The sequence below is a fragment of the Oncorhynchus keta genome, chromosome 21 (assembly GCF_023373465.1).
Source record: "Oncorhynchus keta strain PuntledgeMale-10-30-2019 chromosome 21, Oket_V2, whole genome shotgun sequence".
NCBI classification, from domain to species: domain Eukaryota; kingdom Metazoa; phylum Chordata; class Actinopteri; order Salmoniformes; family Salmonidae; genus Oncorhynchus; species Oncorhynchus keta.
In genome coordinates this window covers 26389427-26405049 of record NC_068441.1, presented here as the reverse complement: position 1 = coordinate 26405049, position 15623 = coordinate 26389427, and the positions used below count along the sequence as shown (strand labels likewise).

General features: G+C 43.3%; 1 pseudogene; it reads right to left on the bottom strand.

Moving 5' to 3' along the window:
* LOC118372676 (disco-interacting protein 2 homolog B-A-like) overlaps positions 1 to 14806 on the bottom strand; it is an 88896-nt pseudogene extending 74090 nt beyond the window's left edge.
* Between the last annotated feature and the right edge of the window lie 817 nt (positions 14807 to 15623).

Sequence of the window (15623 nt, the reverse complement as noted above, 5' to 3'; positions counted from 1 at the left end):
GTGCCCTTCTTTGTGAGGTATTGGAAAACCTGTGCTGAATCTGTGTTGGAAATTCAATGCTTGACTGACCTTCCAGATAATTGTATGTGTGGGGTACAGAGATGAGGTAGTCATTCAAAAATCATGTTAAACACTATTACTGCACACAGTGAGTCCATGCAACTTATGTGACTTGTTAAGCACATTTTTACACCAGAACATATTTTGGCTTGCATTAACAAAGAGATTGAATACTTATTGAATCAAGACATTTCAGCTTTTCATTTGAAAACAAAGGCTCTGACGAAGGCTGTGAGGCCAACACCTAAAGCTTATTAAAGAGCAGTGTGTGGGTTTCTTATTTCTCTCAGCTTTTCATTTTTAATAACATTTGAAAACATTTCTAAAAACGTGATTTCTCTTGATTCCTCTTGACTTGATTCCTCTTGACATTATGGGGTATTGTATAGAGGCCAGTGATTTAAAAATAAAAAATCTAAAATAAACCCATTTTAAATTAAAATCAAATCAAATTTTATTTGTCACATACACATGGTTAGCAGATGTTAATGTGAGTGTAGCGAAATGCTTGTGCTTCTAGTTCCGACAATGCAGTAATAACCAACAAGTAATCTAACTAACAATTCAAAAACTACTGTCTTATACACAGTGTAAGGGGATAAAGAATATGTACATAAAGATATATGAATGAGTGATGGTACAGAGCAGCATAGGCAAGATACAGTAGATGGTATCAAGTACAGTATATACATATGAGATGAGTATGTAAACAAAGTGGCATAGTTAAAGTGGCTAGTGATACATGTATTACGTAAGGATGCAGTAGATGATATAGAGTACAGTATATACGTATGCATATGAGATGAATAATGTAGGGTATGTAACATTATATTAAGTAGCATTGTTTAAAGTGGCTAGTTATATATTTTACATAATTTCCCATCAATTCCCATTATTAAAGTGGCTGGAGTTGAGTCAGTGTCAGTGTGTTGGCAGCAGCCATTCAATGTTAGTGGTGGCTGTTTAACAGTCTGATGGCCTTGAGATAGAAGCTGTTTTTCAGTCTCTCGGGTCCCAGCTTTGATGCACCTGTACTGACCTCGCCTTCTGGATGATAGCGGGGTGAACAGGCAGTGGCTTGGGTGGTTGTTGTCCTTGATGATCTTTATGGCCTTCCTGTAACATCGGGTGGTGTAGGTGTCCTGGAGGGCAGGTAGTTTGCCACCGGTGATGCGTTGTGCAGACCTCACTACCCTCTGGAGAGCCTTACGGTTGTGGGCGGAGCAGTTGCCGTACCAGGCGGTGATACAGCCCGCCAGGATGCTCTCGATTGTGAGTGCTTTTGGTGACAAGCCGAATTTCTTCAGCCTCCTGAGATTGAAGAGGCGCTGCTGCGCCTTCTTCACGATGCTGTCTGTGTGAGTGGACCAATTCAGTTTGTCTGTGATGTGTATGCCGAGGAACTTAAAACTTACTACCCTCTCCACTACTGTTCCATCGATGTGGATAGGGGGGGGTTCCCTCTGCTGTTTCCTGAAGTCCACAATCATCTCCTTAGTTTTGTTGACGTTGAGTGTGAGGTTATTTTCCTGACACCACACTCCGGGGGCCCTCACCTCCTCCCTGTAGGCCGTCTCGTCGTTGTTGGTAATCAAGCCTACCACTGTTGTGTCGTCCGCAAACTTGATGATTGAGTTGGAGGCTTGCATTGCCACGCAGTCGTGGGTGAACAGGGAGTACGGGAGAGGGCTCAGAACGCACCCTTGTGGGGCCCCAGTGTTGAGGATCAGCGGGGTGGAGATGTTGTTGCCTACCCTCACCACCTGGGGGCGGCCCGTCAGGACGTCCAGTACCCAGTTGCACAGGGCGGGGTCGAGACCCAGGGTCTCGAGCTTGATGACGAGCTTGGAAGGTACTATGGTGTTGAATGCCGAGCTGTAGTCGATGAACAGCATTCTCACATAGGCTGTAACAACACAATGTGGAAAAGGTCAAGGGGTGTGAATACTTTCTGAAGGCACTGTAGTTGTTCTACTGTAGGTGCGTCTTGACTGTAATAAGGGCTCGGGAAATAAGAGGGTCTTCTCTGCTAAATGAACAAAACAAGGCTGTGCCACTGCTGAGGTAACTGCTTTTCTGAAGATTGTGTTTACCGATATAATATAACCAGTTCATATTACGGTTGTTTTTTTATTGACTGAATATACAAGACATTAAGGACACCTCTTTCCATGACATAGACTGACTATGTGAATCCATGGGAAACTATGATCAATTACTGCTGTTAATGGTTAAATCCACCTCAATCAGTGTAGATGAAGGGGAGGAGACAAATAAATGAAAGATTTTTAAGCCTTGGGACAATTGAGACATGGATTGTGTATGTGTGCCATCCAGATTGGAGCTTCTAGGAAATGGACCCATCAAATCCACTCCTAACATTTCCCAAGGTCGGGTAACCACCGTTTGCTGCAACTTGCCAGCAGGCTTTCTACCTTCTGGTTTGTACATTTGACAAACCTGACAATTTCGGATGTGTGACTTCACATCCATGCTCAGATGTGGCCAGTAGAGTAACGCTTGCAACCGCTTGTAGGTTTTGAACCTGCCCAAATGACCAGCTAATGGGTCTTCATGGAAATGTTGAAGCAGTTGTAGGCGTAGAGTTTCCGGTATGTACATTTGGTAGAGTGTTCTGTGAGGTAGTTGTACGACTCGGTAGACTTTATCTTCAATGATGGTCAGCTTTGTGGTAGGATTGACCATCTTTTCTCCATCTTCCAGGATAGTCTGGTACAAAGCCTGTACTTCTGGATCATCCTGTTGAGCTTTCCATATGGCCTCATCAGAGATGGGAAAGTCCGTTTTGGGCGAGTCTCGACTGCTTGACAGGACAGTAGCACATGTAAGATGAGGGCCACCGTTATCACAAGTAGGAGCTCTGGACAAGGCATCTGGAACAGTGTTGTATTTTCCTTTCCTGTATTCTACTGCAAATATGAACTCTTGCAACCGTAGAGCCCATCTTATGAGTCTGGTGCTTGGTTTGTTGGTCTTGAACACCCACACAAGGGAGGAATGGTCAGTGACCACAGTGAAGTGTCTTCCCTCCAAGTAGTACCTCCACTTTTCCAAAGCCCAGACCACTGCAAGGCACTCTTGCTCTGTTGTAGAGTAGTTCCGTTCTGCTCCATTCAATGTCCGACTGGCGAACGCTAGCACTTCTTCAGTGCCAAGTCCAGTCTGTTGGACTAGGACAGCACCAAGTCCAACATCACTTGCATCAGAGTAAACAACAAAAGGGTAATCAAAGTTGGGATGACCTAAAATGGGAGGTGTGACGAGATGTCGTTTCAGGGTTTCAAAGGAAGTCTGGCACTCTGCCGTCCATTGGAATTTCGCTCCTTTTCGCTTCAACGCGTTGAGGGGTTCTGCCACCTGGGAGAAGTTCGACACAAACCGATGGTAACATCCAGCCATACCAAGGAACCGTTGAAGGGCCTTGAGTGTGGTTGGCACAGGGAAGTCTTGTACAGCCTTTGTCTTTTCAGGATCCACATGAATGCCGTCGAAAGACACAATATGGCCAAGGAACTTCAGGGAGGTTTGGCAGAAGTTGCTCTTCTTCATATTTAAGGTCAGACCAGCTTCTCTTAGCTTGTCCAACACTGCTTGAAGATCTTGAAAGTGTCTTTCTCTGTTCTGAGAGTAGATAATTATATCGTCCAGGTAGACGAAACAGATCTTCCCTTTGAGCTCACCTAACACAATCTCCATGAGTCTTTGGAAAGTGGCAGGGGCATTCTTTAATCCAAAGGGCATCACCTTAAAGGAAAACAAGCCCTCAGCACAGACAAAAGCAGTCTTGTCCTTGCTTTCCTGGTCCATCTCAACCTGCCAATAACCACTATTGAGGTCAAGGGTAGTGAACACAACAGCGCCAGACAATGACTCCAGGATCTCATGGATGGTGGGAAGAGGATAGGCATCAGTCTGGGAAACATTGTTGGTCTTCCTATAGTCCACACAAAATCTAAGAGCACCAGTCTTTTTTGGGATGAGGACAACAGGAGCAGCCCAGGGAGAGGAGGAACGTTCTATTATATCTTGTGTTAACATATCATTAATGAGTCCCTTTTGGATGATTAGCTTCGCTGGGGACAAACGATATGGCTTTTGCTTGATCGGCATTTCCTGTGTAAGGAATATTTTGTGCTTCAGGAGCCTGGTGCGTCCCAGCTTTGAAGTACATACATCAGCATTATTCTGCAGCTGTTCCAACAGCCTTAACTCCTCTGGCTGTTCCAGCTGAGCTCTTCTCACAGCCTGTAAAAGGAGATCGTCAGAAGGATTATCGAGGGTTAGTGGTACCGGAGCAATGGCAGAGAAGACTGCCACATTTGAACCCCAATCATGTAACTTCATAGCTTCTGATTGGAAGAAATGCTTCTCGCTCGGATTGTATGGAAACCAGTAGCAATTGTGTGCGATATCAATCTGGACACCACTGAAGTACATGAAATCAATTCCCAACACGACAGGAAAAGCAAGGTTCCTGGTTTGTAGGATAACAGAAGGAATCATATAGGAGCGGTTACACAGGCGGAAGTCTACCTCACTCCATCCAAGTGGTCGTCTAGCCTCACCATCAGCCAGATAGAGTGGACCTTCTGTCCACGGCTTCAAGTTGTATTGTGGACCGTTAACCTCCTTCCACAGTTTCTCATTGAGCAGTGTGTAGGATGACCCGGTATCCAAGATGGCTCTTCCTGTCCATGGGCCTATGGACAGGGGTAACACCAGTTGGTGCCTAATGGATAAGGCACTGGCAAGGGACGCAAAGAGTGGATCCGATCCTGGGTAAACTCTCTTAGGCTATAAAACACACGTTTAATGGCAACAAAACAAACGGAATAGAGAAGCTTCGGAACTGAGGGTTGAACACATCCTCATGCACGTCTCCATCACAACCCCACTTTCGCGCAGCTGATGCTGGCTATTTAATTGGGAATTAAAGGGAAAGCGCCCTATTGGAAGGAGCTGCACTGAGACGGTTCAGAAAAATTCAGGGCCGTCACAGGGCGAACAGGCAAGACTAAAAATGTAAGTGCCTTTGAACAGGGTGTGGTAGTAGGTGCCAAGATCGCCGGTTTGTGTCAAGAACTAAAACGCTGCTGGGTTTCACACTCACCGGTTTCCTGTGTGTATTAAGAATGGTCCACCACCCAAAGGATATCCAGCCAACTTAACACAACTGTGGTAAGCATTGGATTCAATATAGACCAGCATCCCTGTGGAACGCTTTTGACACCTTGTAGAGTTCATGCCCCGACAAATTGAGGCTGTTCTGAAGGCAAAAGGCAAGGGGTGCAACTCAATATTAGGAAGGTGCTTTAATTTTATTTTACCTTTATTTAACCAGGTAGGCTAGTTGAGAACAAGTTCTCATTTACAACTGCGACTTGGCCAAGATAAAGCATAGCAGTGTGAACAGACAACAACACAGAGTTACACATGGAGTAAACAATAAACAAGTCAATAACACAGTAGAAAAAAAAGAGTCTATATACATTGTGTGCAAAAGGCATGAGGAGGTAGGCGAATAATTACAATTTAGCAGATTAACACTGGAGTGATACATGATCAGATGATCATGTGCAAGTAGAGCTACTGGTGTGCAAAAGAGCAGAAAAGTAAATAAATAAAAACAGTTAAAAACAGGGATGAGGTAGGTAAATTGGGTGGGCTATTTACAGATGGACTATGTACAGCTGCAGCGATCAGTTAGCTGCTCAGATAGCAGATGTTTAAAGTTAGTGAGGGAAATAAAAGTCTCCAACTTCAGCAATTTTTGCAAATCGTTCCAGTTACAGGCAGCAGAGAACTGGAAGGAAAGGCGGCCAAATGAGGTGTTGGCTTTAGGGATGATCAGTGAGATACACCTCCTGGAGCGCGTGCTACGGGTGGGTGTTGCCATCGTGACCAGTGAACTGAGATAAGGCAGAGCTTTACCTAGCATGGACTTGTAGATGACCTGGAGCCAGTGGGTCTGGCGACGAATATGTAGCGAGGGCCAGCCGACTAGAGCATGCAGGTCGCAGTGGTGGGTGGTATAAGGTGCTTAAGTAACAAAACGGATGGCACTGTGATAAACTGCATCTAGTTTGCCGAGTAGAGTATTGGAAGCTATTTTGTAGATGACATCGACGAAGTCGAGGATCGGTAGGATAGTCAGTTTTACTAGGGTAAGTTTGGCGGCGTGAGTGAAGGAGGCTTTGTTGCGAAATAGAAAGCCGACTCTAGATTTGATTTTGGATTGGAGATGTTTGATGAGTCTGGAAGGAGAGTTTACAGTCTAGCCAGACACCTAGGTACTTACAGATGTCCACATATTCTAGGTCGGAAGCATCCAGGGTGGTGATGCTAGTCGGCTGAAAAGCATGCATTTGGTTTTACTAGCGTTTAAGAGCAGTTGGAGGCCACGGAAGGAGTGTTGTATGGCATTGAAGCTCGTTTGGAGGTTAGATAGCACAGTGTCCAAGGAAGGGCCAGAAGTATACAGAATGGTGTCGTCTGCGTAGAGGTAGATCAGGGAATCGCCCGCAGCAAGAGCAACATCATTGATATATACAGAGAAATATATATATACAGGCGCCCATGTGTGTGTGTCTGCATGCGAGCCTGTGTATGCAATTCAACTAGAGAGCCTGTCTCACCCCTGTGGGCTTCCATAGACACATCTGAATTATTCACTCTCCTTACAGCCACAGAGCAAAAGCCTGCAAAAAACTGTATTCACACACCAGAACAAAGAGATAAATAGTGTGTGTGTGTGTTTTATAATGTTTCTGGGAGCGTGAGATGAATGCTATTAATTAACACAAATGTTTCATTTCCAAAACAGAGAACTCCTCTGGACATTTCAAACAGTTCTTCCACAATAGGTACCACACACTGAGTGTAGAGCTGTCCTTCCTTCTACATTTGGCTTTTTTTGGCCTTTATATATGGCTGGAGATCAGTGAACAGCTTCTGTCACAGATAATGAGCTTTTCAATGGAGAGAGAGAGAGAGAGAGAGAGAGAAAGAGAGAGAAAGAGAGAGAAAGAGAGAGAAAGATGGATAGTGAAGGAGAGAGAGATGGATAGATAGAAAAAGAAAGAGAAAAAATAGAGAGAAAATGGGAGAGAGAAAAGGAGAGAGAGATCCCCAGTAGCAGTGCTGTCTCACTGTGACTCAGAGGGCTAAATGAGCCAGGCATGTTGCCTCTTGATGCTCTGTGACCTAGATTGGGAGACTCAAGCACAGAGTAATGTCTTTATTCTTTTGAAACTTCTGTGAGTGTAATGTTTACTGTTAATATTTATTTATTTCACTTTTGTATATATCTACCTCACTTGCTTTGGCAATGTTAACATATGTTTCCCATGCCAATAAAGCCCATACTGTGGTATTTCACCCAGTAGATATAGGAGACTATCAAAATCGGGTTTGTTTTCAAATTATTTGTGGATCTGTGTAATCTGAGGAAAATATGTGTCTCTAATATGGTCATACATTGGGCAGGTTAGGAAGCGCAGCTCAGTTTCCACCTCATTTTGAGGGCAGTGTGCACATAGCCTGTCTTCTCTTGAGCGCCAGGTCTGCCTACGTCGGCCTTTCTCAATAGCAAGGCTATGCTCACTGAATCTGTGCATAGTCATATATTTCCTTAAGCTCTCTCTCTCCCGCTCTCCACTCAGCATGGAACAGGCTGCTGTGCTGAAAAATCTGCCTCTCCTCCCACAGCAACACAGACAGAACACAGACAAAAACATATACAGATGACTGGACAAACACACACTAGACACTAGAGTCCACACTGGGACAGAGACAGGGCCCAGAGCAAAGCCAAAGGGGAGTCATATCCAATCTGCTCTTATCAAAGCATTATACCACTTACACCATACTATAATACTGTTATACACACAGGCCTTGGAGACCAGGCAAGGGGACACCAAAACCAGGCAACGGGGCACACATTGTCTGTCTCTGTCTCGGTCTCTGTGTGCGTGCGTGCGTGCGTGCGTGCGTGCGTGCGTGCGTGCGTGCGTACACACACAGTTAATTTGAGAAGCTTAAAAACACACAAAGGATTGTGGTCTAAATTCCAGCCGAGCTCCCAGCCACCATGGCTTTGATCCTCTCAATGGCTCCCATTGTGTCCACAGTCACTGGTGTTAGAGCTAGGTGTAGGAGAACTTAACACACACACACAATGCACCACCACTACTGACACACACAATGCACCACACCTACTGACACACACAATGCACCACCACTACTGACACACACAATGCACCACCACTACTGACACACACAATGCACCACACCTACTGACACACACAATGCACCACACCTACTGACACACACAATGCACCACACCTACTGACACACACAATGCACCACACCTACTGACACACACAATGCACCACACCTACTGACACACACAATGCACCACACCTACTGACACACACAATGCACCACACCTACTGACACACACAATGCACCACACCTACTGACACACACAATGCACCACACCTACTGACACACACAATGCACCACACCTACTGACACACACAATGCACCACACCTACTGACACACACAATGCACCACACCTACTGACACACACAATGCACCACCACTACTGACACACACAATGCACCACCACTACTGACACACACAATGCACCACCACTACTGACACACACAATGCACCACCACTACTGACACACACAATGCACCACCACTACTGACACACACAATGCACCACACCTACTGACACACACAATGCATCACCACTACTGACACACACAATGCACCACCACTACTGACACACACAATGCACCACCACTACTGACACACACAATGCATCACCACTACTGACACACACAATGCATCACCACTACTGACACACACAATGCATCACCACTACTGACACACACAATGAATCACCACTACTGACTCACACAATGCACCACCACTACTGACACACACAATGCACCACCACTACTGACACACACAATGCACCACACCTACTGATGCTAAAATATGCTGATGGTGCATATTTCCAGTATTTGTTGCCATGGCAGTCCTGTCTTTGGCACAGAGTGACAACAATGGGCTGATTATTAGAAATGTAAAGGATATGCTCGAGAAACATTAAGAAGACTGCTACTACTCCATACAATGTAGTATTACTGACAATCCAATAAAATTGATTAAGATGTGTTTTTGTGCATAATACTGATAAAGTACTCCCCAAAACATAGATAATAGAGAATAGGCTATGTGCTTACAGTACCAGCTTTGACATGAGTGGGGCAGACTGTTGGATGTTCAGTACAGTGTCGTCCTCCCTTCACTGCTGTGACAGAGATGAGTGATGGCCACACTGGGGGTGTTGACGTTCTATTGAGTCACTGTGCTGCTGAAGTCTTAACTGACTCTAGTTAACCACTAAAGCTCCAGTTATACTTCAACCACCAGCAGCCTGATGGAACTACAAACATGGCCACTCTGGTCCGGGCATCTGATCATGGCTCAGTGTGGTTGGAGTAATGAGGCAGCATTCTCTTTGTGGTGAATCAATTAATGGATGTTGTGCTGCTGGAGCTCAAAATGGAGCCAGTGCGAGTGTCAGTGGACTAGCTGAGGGCTACAAGGCTGAAGGGAAGGAGTAAACCCCTCATACTGGAGGCAGAACACAACAGCTCCAGGTTATTTCAACACTCATCATTCAAAGTACTACATATGCTAATAAACATGTATCTGGGATACATTTTAATAAAGGTAAAAACCTGTAAACAAAAATCCCATATTGTGCGACTCACTCAATCAACCAGTGTATGCCACACAACGACACACTCTCAAACATTTCCAATTGATTTGCACACACAGCAGAAAAATAGTGACAGTCTGTATGTAGTACATCATAAAATGTGCCATGCCATTATTAATAGATAGCTACTCTCTCTCCTAAACAGAGCATCACCCCTCCTTAACCTCATTAGCCAAACTGTTAATTTATGTCTATTATTAACAAGGCCACACTGTCATGTAAAAGTGAGGTCACCCACCGTATGTTACAGTGAACTAGGGCTCCTCCATCGCTCTGGCCTTTTCAGAAGTGCCCTGTGACATTCAAACAATCGAATCTAATTGATTTGATCGAGATAAAACAGTTGTTTTTATTTGCTTGTGGTTTGTTACCACGGAGAGTATCCTGGAGTCGCCTCGTCACTGTTGACGTTGAGACTGGTGTTTTGTGGGTACTATTTAATAAAGCTGCCAGTTGAGGACTTGTGAGGCGTCTGTTTCTCAAACTAGATGTACTTGTCCTCTTGCTCAGTTGTGCACCTGGGCCTCCCACTCCTCTTTCTATTCTTGTTAGAGCCAGATTCCGCTGTTCTGTGAAGGGAGTAGTACACAGCGTTGTACGAGGTCTTCAGTTTCTTGGCAATTTCTCGCATGGAATAGCCTTCATTTCTCAGAACAAGAATAGACTGACAAGTTTCAGAAAAAAGGTGTTTGTTTCTGGCCATTTTGAGCCTGTAATCAAACTCACAAATGCTGATGCTCCAGATACTCAACTAGTCTAAAGAAGGCCAGTTGTATTGCTTCTCTAATCAGACCAACAGTTTTCAGCTGTGCTAACATAATTGCAAAAGGGTTTTCTAATGATGAATTCATTTTTTAAAGTTATAAACTTGGATTAGCTAACACAACGAGCCATTTGAACACAGGCTGTTGATAATGGACCTCTGTACTCCTATGTAGAAATTCCATTCAAAATCAGCCATTTACAGCTACAATAGTCATTTACAACATTAACAATGTCTATACTGTATTTCTGATCAATTTGATGTTGTTTTAATGGATACAAAATGTGCTTTTCTTAAAAAACAAAAAGTGACCCCAAACTTTTGAACGGTAGTGTATATAACCTCCCAGTAATTTATTGGGTAAAAAAAACACCAATGTTTCGGCATCACTGTGCCTTCTTCAGGGTCCCCAAACAATGACTCCCAAACAAAATTTACTGAGCCTTGGATACAGTCAGTATACAGTGCATTCGGAAAGTATTCAGACCCCTAGTCTTTGCCACACTTTGTTACGTTACAGCCTTATTCTAAAATTGATTCAATCGTTTTTTCCCTCATCAATCTACACACAATACCCCATAATGACATAGCAAAAATAGGTTTTTAGACATTTTTGCAAATGTATTAAAAATGTTAAAAAATGGAAAATAACATTTCCATAAGTATTCAGACCCTTTACTCAGTACTTCATTGAAGCACCTTTGGCTGCGATTACAGTCTTCTTGGGTATGACGCAACAATCTTGGCACACCTGTATTTGGAGAGTTTCTACCATTCTTCTCTGCAGATCCTCTCAAGCTCTGTCAGGTTGGATGAAGAGCGTTGCTGCTCAGCTATTTTTAGGTGTTCGATCGTGTTGAAGAGGGAGTGTGTGTTTAGGGTCATTGTCCTGTTGGAAGGAGAACCTTCACCCCTCAACTGTGGGACCTTATTTAGACAGGTGTGTGCCTTTCCAAATCATGTCCAATCAATTGATTTTACTACAAGTGGACTCCAATCAAGTTGTAGAACCATTGGAAGTATGTACAATGGAAACAGGATTCACCTGAGAACAATTGAGTCTCATAGCAAAGGTTCTGAATACTTATGTAAATAAGGTATTTCGCATCTTGTTTTTTTATACATTTGCTAATATTCCTAAAAACCTGTTTTCGCTTTGTCATTATGGGGTATTGTGTATATATTGATGAGGGAGAAAAATATGTAATGCATGCTGTGTGAAGGGAAAGCTATTATTATAGACCAGCACGGTGGTGCTGTCTCCAAAGATTTTCTATGGGGTTGAGATCTGGAGACTGGCTAGGCCACTCCAGGACCTTGAAATGCTTCTTACGAAGCCACTCCTTCGTTTCCTGGGCGGTGTGTTTGGGATCATTGTCATGCTGAAAGACCCAGCCACGTTTCATCTTCAATGCCCTTGCTGATGGAAGGAGGTTTTCACTCAAAATCTCACGATACATTTCCTTTACACGGATCAGTCGTCCTGGTCCCTTTGCAGAAAAACAGCCCTAAAGCATGATGTTTCCACCCCCAGTAGGTATGATGTTCTTTGGATGCAACTCAGCATTCTTTGTCCTCCAAACACAACAAGTTGAGTTTTTACCAAAAAGTTATATTTTGGTTTCATCTGACCATATGACATTCTCCCAATCTTCTTCTGGATCATCCAAATGCTCTCTAGCAAACTTCAGACGGGCCTGGACATGTACTGGCTTAAGCAGGGGGACATGTCTGGCACTGCAGGATTTCAGTCCCTGGCGGCGTAGTGTGTTACTGATGGTAGGCTTTGTTACTTTAGTCCCAGCTCTCTGCAGGTCATTCACTAGGTCCCCCCGTGTGGTTCTGGGATTTTTGCTCACTGTTCTTGTGATCATTTTGACCCCACGGGGTGAGATCTTGCGTGGAGCCCCAAATTGAGGGAGAATATCAGTGGTCTTGTATGTCTTCCATTTCCTAATAATTGCTCCAACAGTTGATTTCTTCAAACCAAGCTGCTTACCTATTGCAGATTCAGTCTTCCCAGCCTGGTGCAGGTCTACAATTTTGTTTCTGGTGTCCTTTGACAGCTCTTTGGTCTTGGCCAACGTGGAGTTTGGAGTGTGACTGTTTGAGGTTGTGGACAGGTGTCTTTTATACTGATAACAAGTTCAAACAGGTGCCATTAATACAGGTAACGAGTGGAGGACAGAGGAGCCTCTTAAAGAAGAAGTTACAGGTCTGTGAGAGCCAGAAATCTTGCTTGTTTGTAGGTGACCAAATACTTATTTTCCACCATAATTTGCAAATAAATTCTTTAAAAATCCTACAATGTGATTTTCTGGATTTTTTTTCTAATTTTGTCTGTCATAGTTGAAGTGTACTTATGATGAAAATTACAGGCCTCTCTAGTCTTTTTAAGTGGGAGAACATGCACAATTGGTGGCTGACTAAATACTTTTTTGCCCCACTGTAGGACTAGTCTACCTGGCCTGTGCATAAATGTAGGCCTATAAATGTGCCCATTTGGGGATGTCTGATAGTATTTCTGATTGTCTTAATTCACCACCACTAATGAGCTGTGGAGCTTTTAAAATTAAGTAAACAAAGTTTGTTTTTAGAATCAATTGACAGACAATAGTTCCTCAAAGTAGTTTAACAATATTTTGAGCTCTCTTCCTTTCGATAACCACTTGGTATTAAAGGGAAAAATGTAATCCTCAGATCCAGTGGAAATGTCATACAAATAACTGATCACTTCTTATCCCTTGCACAAATAGCCTACAGCTGTGTCCGTCCCGTGCTCCCTGGCACGGGAAACTGTAAGGGACAGGAATATTTTATACAATGTTTCAAGTTTGCCAACATGAGTTTCTGGGCAAACCAGTTGATAATTGATACATTGATTCAAGTTCATTGCAAACAGGACATGCATAGACAATGTGATTCATAGGATATTTATTTTTATCTGGATATTTGTATTATTGTTTAACACTTTTTTAGTTACTACATGATTCCATGTGTGTTATTTCATAGTTTTGATGTCTTCACTATTATTCTACAATATAGAAAATAGTACACAAAGAAAAAATCTGGAATTAGTAGTTGTGTCTAAACTTTTGACTGGTACTCTACATCCTCTCCAAAGCCGAAACATAACATTACTAATCTAACCCCAGGCGCGTTGGAACCGCACAGCACAGAACCAGCAATACTGTGATTCACTAACTAAGTAGGAGACTTGCATTATACCATATTATTTATTATAGCATTGCCATTTGTCAAAACAAGGTGAAAGCTGCATTCCCACATAAACAAGAGAGTTTAGCAGTCTACCTTGTTGTAGTTCTATGGAACGTGTAGCATCACTGCAGCAGCACTATGATTTCAGAAACAGACATGTGAAGAGGGAGAGAGCTTTGACCTAATTTCTATGACAGGAAGAAAACCTGTATGGTCTCCTTGATATTGCAATTAACATGAAGGCAGTTTATAGACTAGCGAGAAAAATGCACTGACTGCAAAGCAAATTGGAAGATTGTTTTAACGTTGAGAGGTATACTTCTGGTGGTAAGTATTACATCCAGTCCCGGGATATACTGTAGCATACGATTAATACTGTAGCCATATGAAAAGCCTCATCCAATAAGTGATATCTCTATATATTGTCATTACTCAACACTATGACATTGCATGCGAAAATAATAAAGACCAACACCTATTTTCTTGGGGCACTAACCAGCTAATTAAATTACATTTCTAAAAAAGGAAGTCAGTGTTTTCATCCTCCCGGGCAACAGAGCAGCGCGAGCGAGTCGTGTGTGCAGCTTTCGCCACTGACACGGGACGGGTGTTTGTTGATGTTTTTATCTGGGACACACTCATAAGAGCATTTACCAGACACAACAACTCTTTCTCTTTTCCCTGTCCCAAGCCCTTACCTTCAGACAGCTCCAAATCCAACTCCGCCAATTGGTCCCTGACCTCTTTTGGTAGTGCTGACATATCCACGCCTCGGCCCGCCATCGTTGCAGGAATAATACGGAGTAGTATGTAACAATCAAGGAAAAGTGGTAACACGTTCCTGAGTCAACGAGAAAAATCAGATATCAAGATGTGGATTGTACTCCATCCTTGCGACTCCCTGACACCGCCATAACTGTGAGCGATGAACATCTCGCCAAAGGAATCTGTCACATGACCATGTTAATTGTTGTGACTGGAGCATGAGATCAGTAGACGGTCTGCTCCCCCTGGCGTTACTTTGTGGCAACTGAATGTAGAGCAGTTTGTATACCATACCACTAACTGAACACACAGGTAACTGCCAAAATAATGGAAACAGTTGGGGATGGGTGAAATGGGGGATACAACAAATTTTGAAAGCAGGTGCTTCCACACAGGTATGGTTCATCCGCTAATTAATAATTCACAAACCATCATGCTTAGAGTCATGTATAAAAATGCTAGATAGGTCATGATTTTGGCTACCATGGCTATGCCCTGGTAGGATGATAATGCCACCTCCATAAGAAATTACATTATTTTATGTTTTGTTGATGGTGAGGGAAGTATTCAATTGGGTTTAAATCTGGTGACTGAGATAGCCATGGCATGGTTTACATAATTTATGCTCATCAAACTATAAGGTGGCCTGGCATCGCATCCCTCCAATAGAGTTTCAGACTCTTGTAGAATCTATGACAAGGTGCATTGAAGCCATTCTGGCTCGTGGTGGGCCAGTGCCCTATTAAAACAATTTATGGTGTTTCCTTTATTTTGGCAGTTACAGTTAGATATGGCTACTGATTATGAAGCTATGGTCCATGATATCCATCAGTCAGCTATTTCAATTTCATGACTAGATTAACATCCCAAGCTCATACAAATCATGGTGAAGTACACCATTTTAGGAGCTAATCCTAACTTCCACCAGAAATTGAATTTTCAGTTAGTCATTCATCAATGTCAAAAATCTACTTAGTGGAAGTTAGGATTCACACC